At 38.6% G+C, this 13,759-nt stretch overlaps 1 protein-coding gene and 1 long non-coding RNA gene across 2 annotated transcripts in view; one reads left to right on the top strand and one right to left on the bottom strand.

The window, feature by feature from the left end:
• Positions 1 to 13,759, top strand: part of AMER3 (APC membrane recruitment protein 3) — a 68,118-nt gene that overhangs the window by 19,048 nt on the left and 35,311 nt on the right. The window lies entirely within an intron of this gene.
• LOC103096917 (uncharacterized) lies at positions 2,011 to 13,222 on the bottom strand. The gene is made up of 3 exons (XR_467303.3): positions 12,957 to 13,222; positions 11,941 to 12,151; positions 2,011 to 2,429 (listed from the first exon to the last, which is right to left on the bottom strand). It is a non-coding gene; the product is annotated as an uncharacterized LOC103096917 (long non-coding RNA).

Here is a 13,759-nt window from a genome sequence, read left to right on the forward strand (position 1 = left end):
ATTTTGTCAAAGCAGGGATCCTTTAACCAGAAGCCTCTCTCATGCCTTGGAAGCAGACGAGAGATGAGAATGCAGGTGAGCCTCCCCACTTTAGGCATTAGGTCCCCATCGACTGCCTAAAGGGACACTTGACTGCATTTGCTTCTGCTTCTCTTCCCTGGTCTGGTGCTGCCACCCTCAACCTACCAGCCCCAGCAGAGTGATGTGCCTTAAGAGGACATGGATTGCCTTTGGACGCTTCTCACTGATTGGCCTCAGCTCACAGCTGCCTCTCTGAATCCTGCAGGGTCCCAGGCATGATGGGGAACAGCTGCTTGAGTGCTGGTGGCAGGTGAGAGGGCAGCCAAGTGAATCCATCTGAGGCCTGGGGGTGGGTGGGTGAGAAGAAATGGAAATAGGGAGGGGTGCCAGGGACTCGGGAAGTGGAGAACCAGCCAGCATGTGAGCAAAGGAGTGGCCTCGAGCCACAGCTCCTTTATCCTAGTCTGCATTGGTAGAAATACTGTTTAAATAGTTCCTGGACATCAAAGGACCTACTCTAGGTAAGGAGAGCTGGTACTGGTGCAGTTAGGGAAAGGTTAAAGGAACCCTGACAGAAATGTTTGCCCTTAAGAATCATGGGATCATAGTACAAGTCATATTTCTATTTTTCAAATGAGGAAATTGAGCTTGGAAAAATGTGTGACTTTCCCAGGATCTTCCCTCTGTTGCTTATCTCCAGATTATCCTGTCTATACCTATCCCTTCAATTTTCTTTTCAAACCCTGATCTGGCTCTCAATCCACTGAGCCCCCCAGATGCCCCCATTTTTTAAACCCATACCTTTGCTTGGAATCCATACTGTGTATTGGTTCTAAGACAGAAGAGTAGTAAGGCTAGGTAATGGGGGTTAAGTGACTTACCCAGGGTCGCACAGTTAGGATGAGTCTGAGGCTAGATTTAAATCCAAAACCTCTCATCTCTAGATCTGGCTCTCTATCCCCCGAGCCATTTCACTGCCTCAACAGTTATATTATTCTTATTAATATTGTGCCATCCTCATTCTCCAGGTTAAATACCCTTAGTAGTTTCAAAACCAATCCTCAAACTTTTAGAAATTTTCTAAAGCAGATATAGAAATAAACATAGATCCAAGGACCTTATGGTTCCCCAAATAAATCAGAAAAGATTCATTGTGCTATCCCTAACTATATTTTTCTCCCTCAGAGGATAAGGGCCTGTTCATGGACTTGATTTTTATTGATAGGAATATTTGAAGTAAAAAAAAGTCAGTAACATAACCAGTATTGTAGAAATCCTGCCAAGAGAAACCAAGCTATTAACGTTTTTAAACCACTAAAGCTTAAAACTCTACTGAGATTTTTGGGACATCCTCTAAGAGTAGCTGAAAGTGATATCCCACTAAGGGGAATTTTGCATTTGAAATAGGAGACTACTTATAAAATACAAAGCAATTAAAGCTTTTTGGAGATAATTTAATCAGACCTCTCTTACAGATGAGAAACTGAGTAAGGGCCAGAGAGGTTAAATGAGGTACTCTCTTGGAGTGGAAAGAGGATTGATCTTAGAATCTGGAGACCTGTGTTTGAATTTTGCCTTGCCAGCTATTTTGCTTTGCAAGTATAGCAAATTGATTAACCTGTTTCTTTATCTGTAAAATGAAGATAATAATGCTACTTATTCTTCAGGAGTTTTGAGAAAATATTTTGAAAATCTTATGTTGTTGTTTAATAATTTTTTAGGCTTGTCCAATTCTTTATGATCTCATTTAGGATTTTCTTGGCAAATATATTTTAATATTTTTCCATTTCTTTCTCCAGCTCATTTAAAAAACCCAAACCCTTGCTTTCTGTTTTAGTAACAACTCTAAGAGAGCAGAGCAAGAGCTAGGCAAATGAGGTTGAGTGACTTGCCCAGGGTCACATAGATAGGAAGTCTCAGAGGTCAAATTTGAACTCAGGACCTCCCCACTCCAGGCCTGGCTCTATCCACTGAGCCCCCTTGAAGACCCATTTCCAGCTCATTTTACAGATGAGGAAATTAAGGCAAACAGAGTCACACAGCTAGTAAGTGTCTGAGACTGGATTTGAACTTAGATCTTCCTGATTCCAGGTCAGGCACTTTATCCACTGGGCCATTGAAAATCTTAAAGTGTTAAAAAATGTGAGGAATTATTAACCAAGCAACTTGCTAAAAAATCACACAAGTATCAAGTAGGAGAGGCAGGAAGAGTCCAGATTCCTTAATCCCAAATTTGGTGATCTTTTATTTAGAGGAGGCTTTATTCCTGTAAGATGAAAAATTTTCCAGGTCCAGAGAACTGACTCTTTCATGGTAGAACTTCAAGCACAGGCAGACTATGAAGGAGATGCTTTTAGCCGTGTCTGTGTGTGTCTGACTCTTAACCTATTAGACTTCACTTCTCTGAACTGTAAAATAAAGGAGTTATTCTAAATGACCCCTGAGCTCAACTTTATGATTCTGGAATAGCTAGGATTATAAAATGTACAAGATAAACCACTCAGTCTCTCTGTAATCTGAAGCTTATCCTTTTTAGCTTTCAACAATTTGTGGCTGTTGTAAAGCCTTGGTACTGGCCAAAATCTTTTTTTTAAACTTTACCTTCTATTTTTGGATTGACACTGAGGTTTATTCCAAGGCAGAAGAACAGTAATGACTAGGCAGTTGGGGTTACTTCCCTGAGGTCACCTAGTTTGGAATTGTCTGAGGCCAGATTTGAACCTAGGACCTCTTGTCTCCAGGCCATTGCTCTATCCACTGAGCCACTTAGTTACCTCTGGTCATCACCTGGGATAATTGCAGTTGGTTTTTGCCTGTGATGAACTCCAGCCTACCTGTGCCCTCTAGAATTTATCTCTAGCACTTTTCCAATGAACTGATACAGTTCCTTTGGTCCATTAGAAATTAATTACTTTAGACCAAGGACTTTTAGCCTGTGGTATAATGGAAAGAAGGCTAGATTTAGAATCAGGAAACCTGTCTACTAGTACCAGTTTTTCACTAGCTGTGAAGCACTAAGTCTTTTTAAACCTCTCTTGACTTCAGTCTTGACTGTAAAATGAAATTATTAGGACACATAATCTTTAAGGTTTCTGCTAGCTCTTCTGCTCTAATTAGCATTATTTTTTAAAAGAAGGTGATATATTAAATCCCTAACAGCAAAGCATGAATTAACTTGTGAGTGGCGCTTTAGCTGACAGGAAGGATGAGGTGAGGCCAGCAGAAGACTTTGGAGTCACGGACAGAAGGCAGGGAAGAGAGGGACCTGAAAAGGGGCTCAAAAATTAACAGTTGGAAACACAGAAGCTAAAAATGTCCAATTTTACATTTTGCATCTGGGCTGGCCCTGATTTCTACCTTTGAGTTTAAGAAGCCATGATTAGATTTCTTGTGAAGAACAGCTTTACATGGGAAATCAGAGACTGGGAGGCAATAGCTTGTACTGCCTCTGCTCATAGTGGCCAATGTCAGGCAACACCCTCCCAGATGCAGGGTCTGGACGCTAAATTAAACAATTTTCTTCTTCATTTAACACAGTTCCTGAGGACTCAGATGATGCTCTCTCCATTTCTGCTTCTCCCTGCCCATACAACTCACCGTCAATGAAAGATATAGGAAGGGATGCCCTTCTTCTGACAAGGGCCCTTCAGTGAATGATCTGTCACATAAAGCTCAGTAATTGCATTCTCTCTAAGGAGTCTATACATCTAACATTCTATATGAGTGGGACAAATAAGTTTGTTACTTGGAGAGGGATTTGTCCTGCATTTATGATCTCTATGACTACGTGGACTGGGAATTTGGGGAAATGCAGGGTTGAAAAGCCTCAGCAGCTTCAAAAAGCTGAAGTTTAACCCCAAATCCAGCCATTATTCATTAGTTGTGATGATAGCTACCATTTACATAGAACTTTAAGGTTTGCAAAATGCTTTACATGTAATCTCTCATTTGATTCCCATAACAGCCTTCTGAAGTAGGTGTTATTATTATACCTGTTTTATAGATGAAGAAACTGAGGCTCATCAAGGTTATATGACTTATCCATAGCCACAGAGCTTACTGACTCCAAATCTAGTACATGATCTACCATTATGTTGCCTCTCACTGTACTCACAGTAACTATATACAGTTACTAGGACAATTGACATTTACAGATAAATTCCAAATTTCTTTAGACACTAAATCAAACACTAATTCTATTAATCAAGGATTTATTGACTACCCTCTTTGGGCTCAGGATTAGGTTAGGTTCTGTGGGAGTTTCAATGATTACCAAGTTGAACAGTCCAAAGGGACTTAAAAAAATGATTTTGACCTCTTTACTTTGTAGACGCGGAAAATGAAAATGTTAAAGGGACTTGCCCATGGTCACACTGTAAGTCAATTTGTTGTTGTTCAGTTATTTTAGTTGTGCCTGACTCTTTATGGCCCCATTTAGGATTTTCTTGGCAAAGATATTAGAGTGGTTTGCCACTTCCTTCTCCATCTCATTTTACAGATGAGGAAGCTGAGGCAAATAGGGTTAAGTGACTTCTTCAAGTTCCTGCAGCTAGTATGTGTCTGAAGTCACATTTGAATTCTGATCTTCCCGACTCCTGGAATAGCATTCTATCAACTACACCACCTAGTTGCCAGTAAGTCAAGAGCAGAGATAAGAAAGTTCAACCTAAATCCCTTGATGATTGGTCCAATATTCTTTTCACTAAATCATGCTACTTAAAAAAAAAAAAAACCCTTACCTTATGTCATAGAATCGATACTAAGTATTGGTTCTAAGGCAGAAGAGTGGTAAAGAGCTAGACAGTTGGGTTTAAATGACTTGCCCAGGGTCACACAACTAGGATGTGTGTGAGGCCAGATTTGAACCAAGATCTTTTTGATTCCGGGACTGATTTTCTAGCCATTGAGCAACCTACCTGTCCCCAGTTATTATGCCTCTCTAAGAAAGAGGAAGAAATCATGATCTCTGACCTTGGGAAATTTATAGTCCAGGTGAGAAGACAAGATTCACACTACAGTTCTGCCAAATTAGACTACTCATTGTAGTGACCTTGTCCTGACCAAAAAGATCTTCTCCATGTAATTCTAACATCAAAATTAATTCCTAATTAAATTAAATTCTTTCAGCATTCTTTTTTAGAAAGAGACTTCCCCCTTTCCTTCTTGGGGAATTATATTAAGTCTCTAATGCTGTGGAATGAATCTTTCATATGCAAATATATATTCTTAGGAGATGGGAGCTCTACCTCTCCACACAAAGTCCTGTATGCTAGAATGAACTAGCCCTATAACTTCAATACCCCCTTTAATTAAAATCTTTCTTTAAGGCTTAGTTCACTTCTTCCATGAAGTGTTTCTTGGATTCCCCCATAAAAAGTTCTCTCTCTCTCTCCCTCCTTGAAGCTCTTATAATCCCTCTTACCTGTCTGATATACTTGACCACATTCCAACTTGTGTTATAATTATTTGTTTACATTTCTCTTCAGTTTTCTACATTGAGCTCTTTGAACATAGGAACTCTTCCCTCCCTATCTTCAATCCAACAAATGTTAAATTCTAACTATATGCAAATCTAGACTCAGACAACTTGTGACCCTGGACAAGTAACAATCTCTGCCTCAGTTTTCTCATCTATAAAATGGGGATAACAATAGCACCTAACTTCCAGGGTTGTTGTGAGGATCAACTGAGATAATATTTGTTAAGTGCTCAGCAAATTGCACATAGTAGGTGCTATATAAATGTTAGCTATTATTTTTGTTATGGGTGAGGGTAGATGCTAGGGATACAAAGTTAATAACAAAACAGTCCCTGGCCTCAGATTCAGTTCTGTTGGTTAGATAATCATCTATAGATGACTACGTAAACAGAAAGTGCAATATTACAAAATAATTTTAAGGAGAGAGGGCTAAAAAAGGGAGAGAGCAGGAAAGGCTTTGTTTTGGAGGTGGCCTTTTAAATGTGCTCTGAAGGAAGCTGAGGATTCTCTGAGGTGGTGAGGAGGCAATGAATTCCATATTTGGAGGACCACTTGTATGAAGGACAAAAGAGGGAATGTTGTATATGCTGTGAATGGCTAGAGGGCCAGTGTTACTGGAACAGAGAGTGAGTGAAGGGGAATAATATGAATTAAGACAGGAAAGGTAGGAGGGAGCCAGATTATAGAGGGCTTTAAATGTCAGGCTGAGGATTTTGTGTTTTATCTTAAAGGAAATTGTATTTTTCCTACAGGCAAGAAAGCCATTGATGATGTTGAGTAAGGCAGTGGTATTATTGGTGTTTTAGGAATATTAATTAATAATCTCTATGTCTGGGGGAAGTGAAATGAAGAGAGAAGAGATGAGAAGCAGGGAAACCAATTATAAGTTATTGCAATAGTCTAGGTGAGAATTTGACCTAGGATTGGGATTATATAAGTGAAGAAGAAGAGAATAGAATGCAAGGGATATTGTGGAAGTAGTATCCTTGGATGTGATATGTGGGTAAAGAGAGAAGGAGGAGTAGGGATGACTTTGAGAATATATATCTAGATGGATATAGGCAGATGGTGCAATCAGTGCAAATTGGGAAATTTTTTTTGGGGGGGGAAGTTGGGCTAAATAAGTTCCATTTTGGACATGTTGAGGACTTATGGAATATCTTAGAGAAGATGTCCAGTAGGAAGCTGGTAATATGGTCTAGAATTAAGAAGACAGTTGGTAATATGTAAATAGATTTCAGCAGAGAGATTAGGGTTGAATATACTTGATTTGGGAATCATCTGCATGTAGCTGATTTTTGTGCATATGGAAGTTGATGAGATCATTAAGGGAGAGAATATATATTGAGAACAAAAAAAAAAAGGCCTAAGACAGAGCCTTTGAGGATGCCCAACTAAGTGGAAGGAAGGGTGATGATTGGAGGGAGGAACTAGAAAGAAGGGTTAGACAAACCTATGGGAGAGCCAAGAGAGAGTAGTGTAACAAAAGCCCATGGGCAGAAAGCCCCTTCTAAAGGGAAGGGGCATCTAATGGTGTCAAAATGGTGTCAAAGACTGCAGAAAAGTCAAGAAAGAAAAAGAATGAAAAAACACCCTTTTATTTAGAAGCTGAGATCATTGGTAACTTTGGAGAGAATAGTTTTGATCACATGGTGTCTTCAAAAATTGGATTGCCAGGAATTGAGGAGTGAGAAGGAAGGCAAGGTAAAGAGTGTATACAAGACTTTCTAGGAATTTTGTTGTGAAAAGAAAAAGAAAAGGGCTTAAGGTTATTATAGTACTTTATGGTTACAAAGTTCATTTTATACATTACTGCTTTTAATTCTCACAAAGACATTTTGAAGTAGGTAGAAAAAACATTATTTTATTGACCAGCAAACAAACTGAAGGGGTAAATAACTTCCCTGAATTAAATAATAAGGCTGGAATTCAAATAGGGGACCCCCCAAGTTCTGTTCTTTTTCTTGAACCCTATTCTCCCTACCCATTAGAAAAACAATATAAGACACCATCAATACTAGAACTCAAGAGCTGGAGTTCATCTAGGAAATTTTCTCTTCTAGGATATCTCCAGCATGGGGCTATCCATCTCCTGCTTGAGAATTTGTAGTGTCTAGGGTCATTTACTTTTTTTTTTAAACCTTTACCTTCTGTCTTGTAGTGAATACTATATATTGGTTTCAAGCCAGAAGAGCTGGAAGGGCTGGCAATTATTATCCCCATTTTACACTTGAGGAAACAGGCAAGCAAAGGTTAAATAACTTGCCCAGGGTCACACAACTAGGAAATGTCTGAGGCAAAATGTGAACCCAGAACCTTTCATCTCTAGGTTCAACTTTCATTCCACTGAGCTGCCTACTTGCCCTCTCAGCCAGTTACTTATTAAGGCAACTCTGTTTTTGGGCAATTCTTGTTAGACCATTTCCTCTTCAGTTATGCAGAAATCTGTTTTCCTGTAATTTCCATCCATTGATCCTAGTTCTTCCTTCAGAAGTCACACAAGCTTAGTTTTCTTACTTGACTACACTTTAGACTTTGAAATATTTTAATATAGCTATCATATTTCCTTAGAGTTCTCCTAGGCCATCCACTGCCAATTCCTTCAATATATGAAATAGGTTCGAAGTCTCTCATTAACTTGATTCCTCTATATGGATATCCTTTAGTTCAACAGACACCCTTTTAAAAGTGGTACCCATAACTGGGTCTGGATCTTGATAATGAGGGATTAATTGGGATAGGATTGTGGGGTGTAACGACAGTCCAAGGCAAAGGCATGGAAATAGAAATGAGCATGCGTGGTCCTGAGGACAGTGAAGAGAAGAGGGTAGAGTGGTGTAGTGTTCTTGTCATGAGTTTGTGCCAGATACAGTTGAATAGTTAGGGTGGAGTAAGATTATAGGTAGTCTTCAAATCTGGGATGAAGAATATCAAATGAATCTATTAGGAAATAAAATAGGGAGTCTATGTAGGCTCTTGAAAAATAGAATGATTAAATACTACTAACATATAATAGGGTTGTGTCTACAGAGTGGGAATATAGGAATTGGTTAGTCCATTATATACATACTCCAAATTTCTGGATAAAAGATTTAATTAATTAATCAATCAATCCAAATGTGTTGACTATGTGAAGCCAAAATGTCTAGATCCAATAGAAAGCATTTATTTTTAAAAAACCCTTACTTTCCATCTCAGAATCAATACTATGTGTTGATGTTGGTAGAAGATTGGTAAGGGCTAGGGAATGGGAGTTAAGTGACTTGCCCAGGGTCACACAGCTAGGAAGTCTCTGAGGTCAAATTTGAATTCAGGACCTCCTGTCTCTATGCCTGGCTCTTACTCCCCTGAGCCATCCAGCTGCCCCCTGGGAAGCATTTATGATGTTTATGTCAGAGGCCAAGACTGACCTTACCTTACCTTACTTTAGAAGTTCACTTATATCACGATGGTATATTCCTTTGTAAGTTTTTGCAGTGATATGACAAAAATTTAATTGAATACAATATATCCAAATCCATATACTGATTGGAACATGTAAAGAGTTTTGCCAGGGTTGGTACTCCCACCATCATTAGAGAGCCAAACCAACTATGACATAGGCAACTTTCTAGGCTTTATCTGCTTCACTCTGTGAAAGCAGTTTGGTGGCATCAGAGTGCATAGAGTGCTGGGCCTGGAGTCAGGAAGACCTAAGTTCAAATTTGGCCACAGACACTTACTAGCTGGTAGATCCTCAGCAAGTTACTTAACTTTTGTTTGCCTCAGTTTTCTCAAGTGTAAAAAGAGGATAATAATGGCACCAGGGTTGTTGTGATAATCAAATGAGATAATAATTATAAAACTTAGCTTAATGCCTGGTACAAAGTAGATACCATGTACCTTGTCAAGGGTTACACAGCTACTAAGTGTCAGGAGCTACATTTGAATTCAGGTATGGCTTCTAATATAATACTCTTTCTGCTTTAGCAAATTACAATGTAATAACAAGTCATTTTAAATTGTGTTAAATGTTCTGTTAACAAATTTTCTAGATGTCCAACAAAAATATTCCTTTCCTCACCAGATTTTTGATTAATTATATAAATCTGAAAACGTATATTTCTACTGACTGATCACCACAACAACCCTGTGAGGTAGGTAGTGCTAGTATTATTATTCCCATTTTACAGATAAGAAGACTGGGCTCTAGAGAAGTAACTTATGGACTCTCACACAGCTAGTAAATGGCAGAACTAATATTCAAACCCAGATCTTCTATTCCAAGTCTAGTGTTCTTTTCATCATATCAGGCTACCTGCAGGATTTAGGTTTTACCCTGGGACTCCAATAATTTAGAATTGTATGTAAATGGCCACTAGGACATTTCACATGGAAGCAGACAAGCTATCACACTGGGAAGATGGAGAAGCTAGCTCTCCTCCTGAATCACCCTTCTGGGATTCCCAGGACTCAGTTCTAGAGGATCGAGAGATCTCTGATTTCTACAGTCAAATTGGGTTTGGTTCCTGAAGGTTTAAGCAAAATGTTGTTATAGCAACCAGTTCCTTGAAACCTTGTTTATAATTAATGCTTATCTGAGTACAGCAAAAGTAGGTCTAGGAGAAGCCATGATAGTTAGGGCCAGGAGTTTCTGACTTATAATTTTTAAAATTTAATTTAAAAGACTTTGATTATTTACTTTGGATCTGACTGGATCTGTGCTTTTTGGCTGATAAAACAGGAGTGTTTCATCAAAAATTATTTTGTTTTAATGAATTTTATTTTAAGAGGTCAACATTATAGCACTTAGCTCCTCTTAAGTAATTCACAAAGAGGTGGGAAAAAATCTATTCTATGGACTGGTGTTGGGCTGTCATTGCTGTGACTACTACATGACTTGGGCCTTGGAGTTGCTAATAAGAAGCTTAGAGATAGAAGCATTACTTTGAAGAAAGCAAGGCTCCTCTCTGAGGACTTCGAAATACTTGGCAGCCTTATTTATTCATCTAATGCATTTTCCCAGCTTCTCTTGAAAGTCAAAGAGGGCATGAATTATATTTCATAGCCTGGGAGAGGAGGGCATGGAGCCAGGGATAAGTGAAATGATCTCTCCAGGGTTCCATGGAGAATTAAATTCAACAGTGGTTTAGTAATTTAATCCAATTCAATTAGCTGAATTAAGCCGATTATTTAGTACCTGGCACTGTACGCCAAGCACTGTTTTGAATAGTGTGGAGAAAAGGAATTCCTTCCCTCATGGAACTTATAGTCCAGTCATGGCGATATGATGTATACATTTAATATATTTTCATTCTTCAAGCTTCTGTGATTCATCAGTGTATATTGAAACTTCTCTGCATCTTACTAGATCATCTTTAAGACTTTTGTACACAAATATAATACCGAAAACCCCCACCACATAATAAGTTTAAGAGAGGTACAGATAAAGTGCCTTATGAGGTGGGGGTTGTGCTATTTGTTGGAAAATGGGGAAAGATTCGTGAAGTCGGTGGCATTTTAGTTCAACTATAAAGAGAGAGTTATCATTCTATAGGAGTACATGCCAAGGAGAACGTAGGGAGAAGTGAAGAGCAGTTTTCTAAGCATAGGCATCAGTGTGAATAAAGGTAGGGAAAGCAAGAAGGTAGAGGGCTAAACCTAGGGTGAGGATTTGGGAAGAGATCAACGGACTAATGAAAAACACCCAGCCTTGAGTATTTATCTCAAGTTTAGCTCATAATTATTTCTCCCTCTTCTGAACTACCAAGAGATAACATTTCCTGTCTGTATCATTCAATTCATCACTGATCATATTAAAATAGTGATAGATGTCTCTTGTTTAACATTTCACATATTGTTACAATTATTTATATCTCCTTGCTTCTCAGAGCAGAAACCTTGCCTTATCCCTTTGATTACTTAGAGAAGTGAGGAGATTGAGAGGAAAGAAGGCTGAGCATCTCAGGTTTGGATCCTAGCTCCTATCCTTACTGGTTGTTAGCCTGGGGAAGTTACTCTCCCTTCAAGTTTCCCAATCTATAAAAAGAAGAGAATAGTACTTAAAATACTAACTTTATGGGGCTGTTGTGAGGAAAGTGCTCTGCAAACCTTTCAAGTACCACATTACTTTGATTCTGTGATTGATACTGATGATGCTAATATTTGGAGACCTAGCATGGTATAGTGAATAGAATGTTCTTTGGAGTTGGGAAAACCATAGTTCAAATTCCTTCCTTAACTCATATTGGTTATGGTCATTCTGGACAAGCCACTCAACCTCTGAATTCCCTGACTGATTCTCTTAGATGAGAAGTGGCAAAACAGGAATTTTGTATTGGCCGAGGGAGTGTCCTCCTTGGAAGTTTTCTTTAATTCAATGAAATCTCTAGCTCTGTAGCATGTTATAACTAATGCCTATCCTTGAAACTTTATATGGCTTTGAAGATAATCCGACTCACCTCAGTGTAACTGTAAAAGCTTTTGATCACATGGATACCTTTCCAAGGGCAAAGCATTCTGAAGAACACTTCCCTCCCCTCCTCTGCAATTCTGCCCTGCTGCGGTCCTCCAATTGACTTCTCTTTGTTCTCCTCTTTAACTTCTTCCTAACATCCTGCAGTTCAGTCTCCCTATTCCAGCTCCAGCTCCTGAGCCCCTCTCCAGAAGATCCTGTGCCAACAAGGGATACATAAACTCCAATCTCTATTCCTCTGGAACCTACAGTGCCTTGACTGCTTAGCAATAGCTAGAATTCTTCATTGTTTTCCTTTTCTCTCCATTGTAACCTAACTTTCACCAGGCTAATCTGCCTTAGTTCCAGATAAATCACTCCCTAGTATGTTGCTATATTCTCTACCAAGGAAAGGTCTTGGGAGGGAATGGGATAACGACCCTTAAAGTATACTTTAAGTCTCCAAGAGTTATCAGCCTTTACATCCTTGGATTTGACTCAGTTTTTATCCCTTCCTTTAATTATATCAATGCCAATACTAATACTACTCATAGTAATTGCTAACATTTATATAGCACTTATTATGTGACAGATACTAGACTGAGCACTTTACAATGATTATATCATTTGATCTCTTGCAATTGTTGTAAGGAGTTACTATCCCTTACTAGATAATTTGTATAGTGTGGTATTACTATAGTTTGTCCTGATGGATAGACTGTATGTTATGACTGTTGAAACAAGATGGCTTCTCTGTAGCAGTCTTAAGAATTCTGGCTTAGGCAGGAATATATAAAAATATATTTATTATGATAAAAGCTAAGGAAAAGAGATAGGAAAATAAAATAAGTGGGAAATAATATATTAACCCCTAAGCTAATAAATCTTACCTAATGGCCCCAAACACTCTGATCCGCAAGGATCTCTTCATTCTCCAAAAAAGTTGGAGCTACTCTAACTACTTCTCTATCTAAATCCCCCAAAATGTATTCTTATTTTATCCTACACTAAATTTTAACTTACTCACAAAAGAAGAGTACGTTAGTCTTTCTTCTTAGCTGTGTAGTAGAAAACAGCAGCTCAGATTCTCCACAGCCTTCTCTAAACTCACAGCAAACCAGTTGGGCTGGCAAAGATTTTTCTACCAGCAATCTCCTTTGATGTTTTGGTTCACTAGAAGAATTTTGTCATAGCAATGTAATGGAGAATTTCCCAGGTTTTGTCAAGCTGCCTTTGAGATCTTCTTATCACCACAGGATCAGTTCCAAAATGCCAAGACAGTTGGGTAACTGCCTCCCAAGGCACTCTGGGAAAATTCTCTCACCCATAATTCCTCTCCAAAATTCCATTTAAAGAAACCCAACTTACCTCTCTTTATGCATTTATAAATCACTTATGTTATTTATATCTATATCCTAATGATTTCTTACTTAATTGACACCTAATTACCAAATATCTCAACTCCTCATTACTAAATGTCCTACTACACAGTAATCCCGGGAGGAAGGTATTATTATTATCACCCCCATTTTACAGAGGAGGAAACTGAGACAGAGGTTAAGTGACTTGTCCAGCTATTGAGCATCTGGACTTGAACTTGGGGGTCTTTCTCTGACTCCAGTTAGCATCCTCTCTCCACTGCACCACATAGCTGCTCCATTTCCTGAGCACTAATATAACATGTTACTGTATCTCTCTGTGTAGCAAATTTACTGCCCAAGGGCCAAACCTGCACATTTCATTCTAGTTGTACTTCTGAACAAGTATAGTTTTTTAAAAAACAATTTAACTTATTATTTAAAACATAATTTAAAAAAAATTTGAAT

The sequence above is a fragment of the Monodelphis domestica genome, chromosome 4, assembly GCF_027887165.1.
Source record: "Monodelphis domestica isolate mMonDom1 chromosome 4, mMonDom1.pri, whole genome shotgun sequence".
Classification (NCBI taxonomy): domain Eukaryota; kingdom Metazoa; phylum Chordata; class Mammalia; order Didelphimorphia; family Didelphidae; genus Monodelphis; species Monodelphis domestica.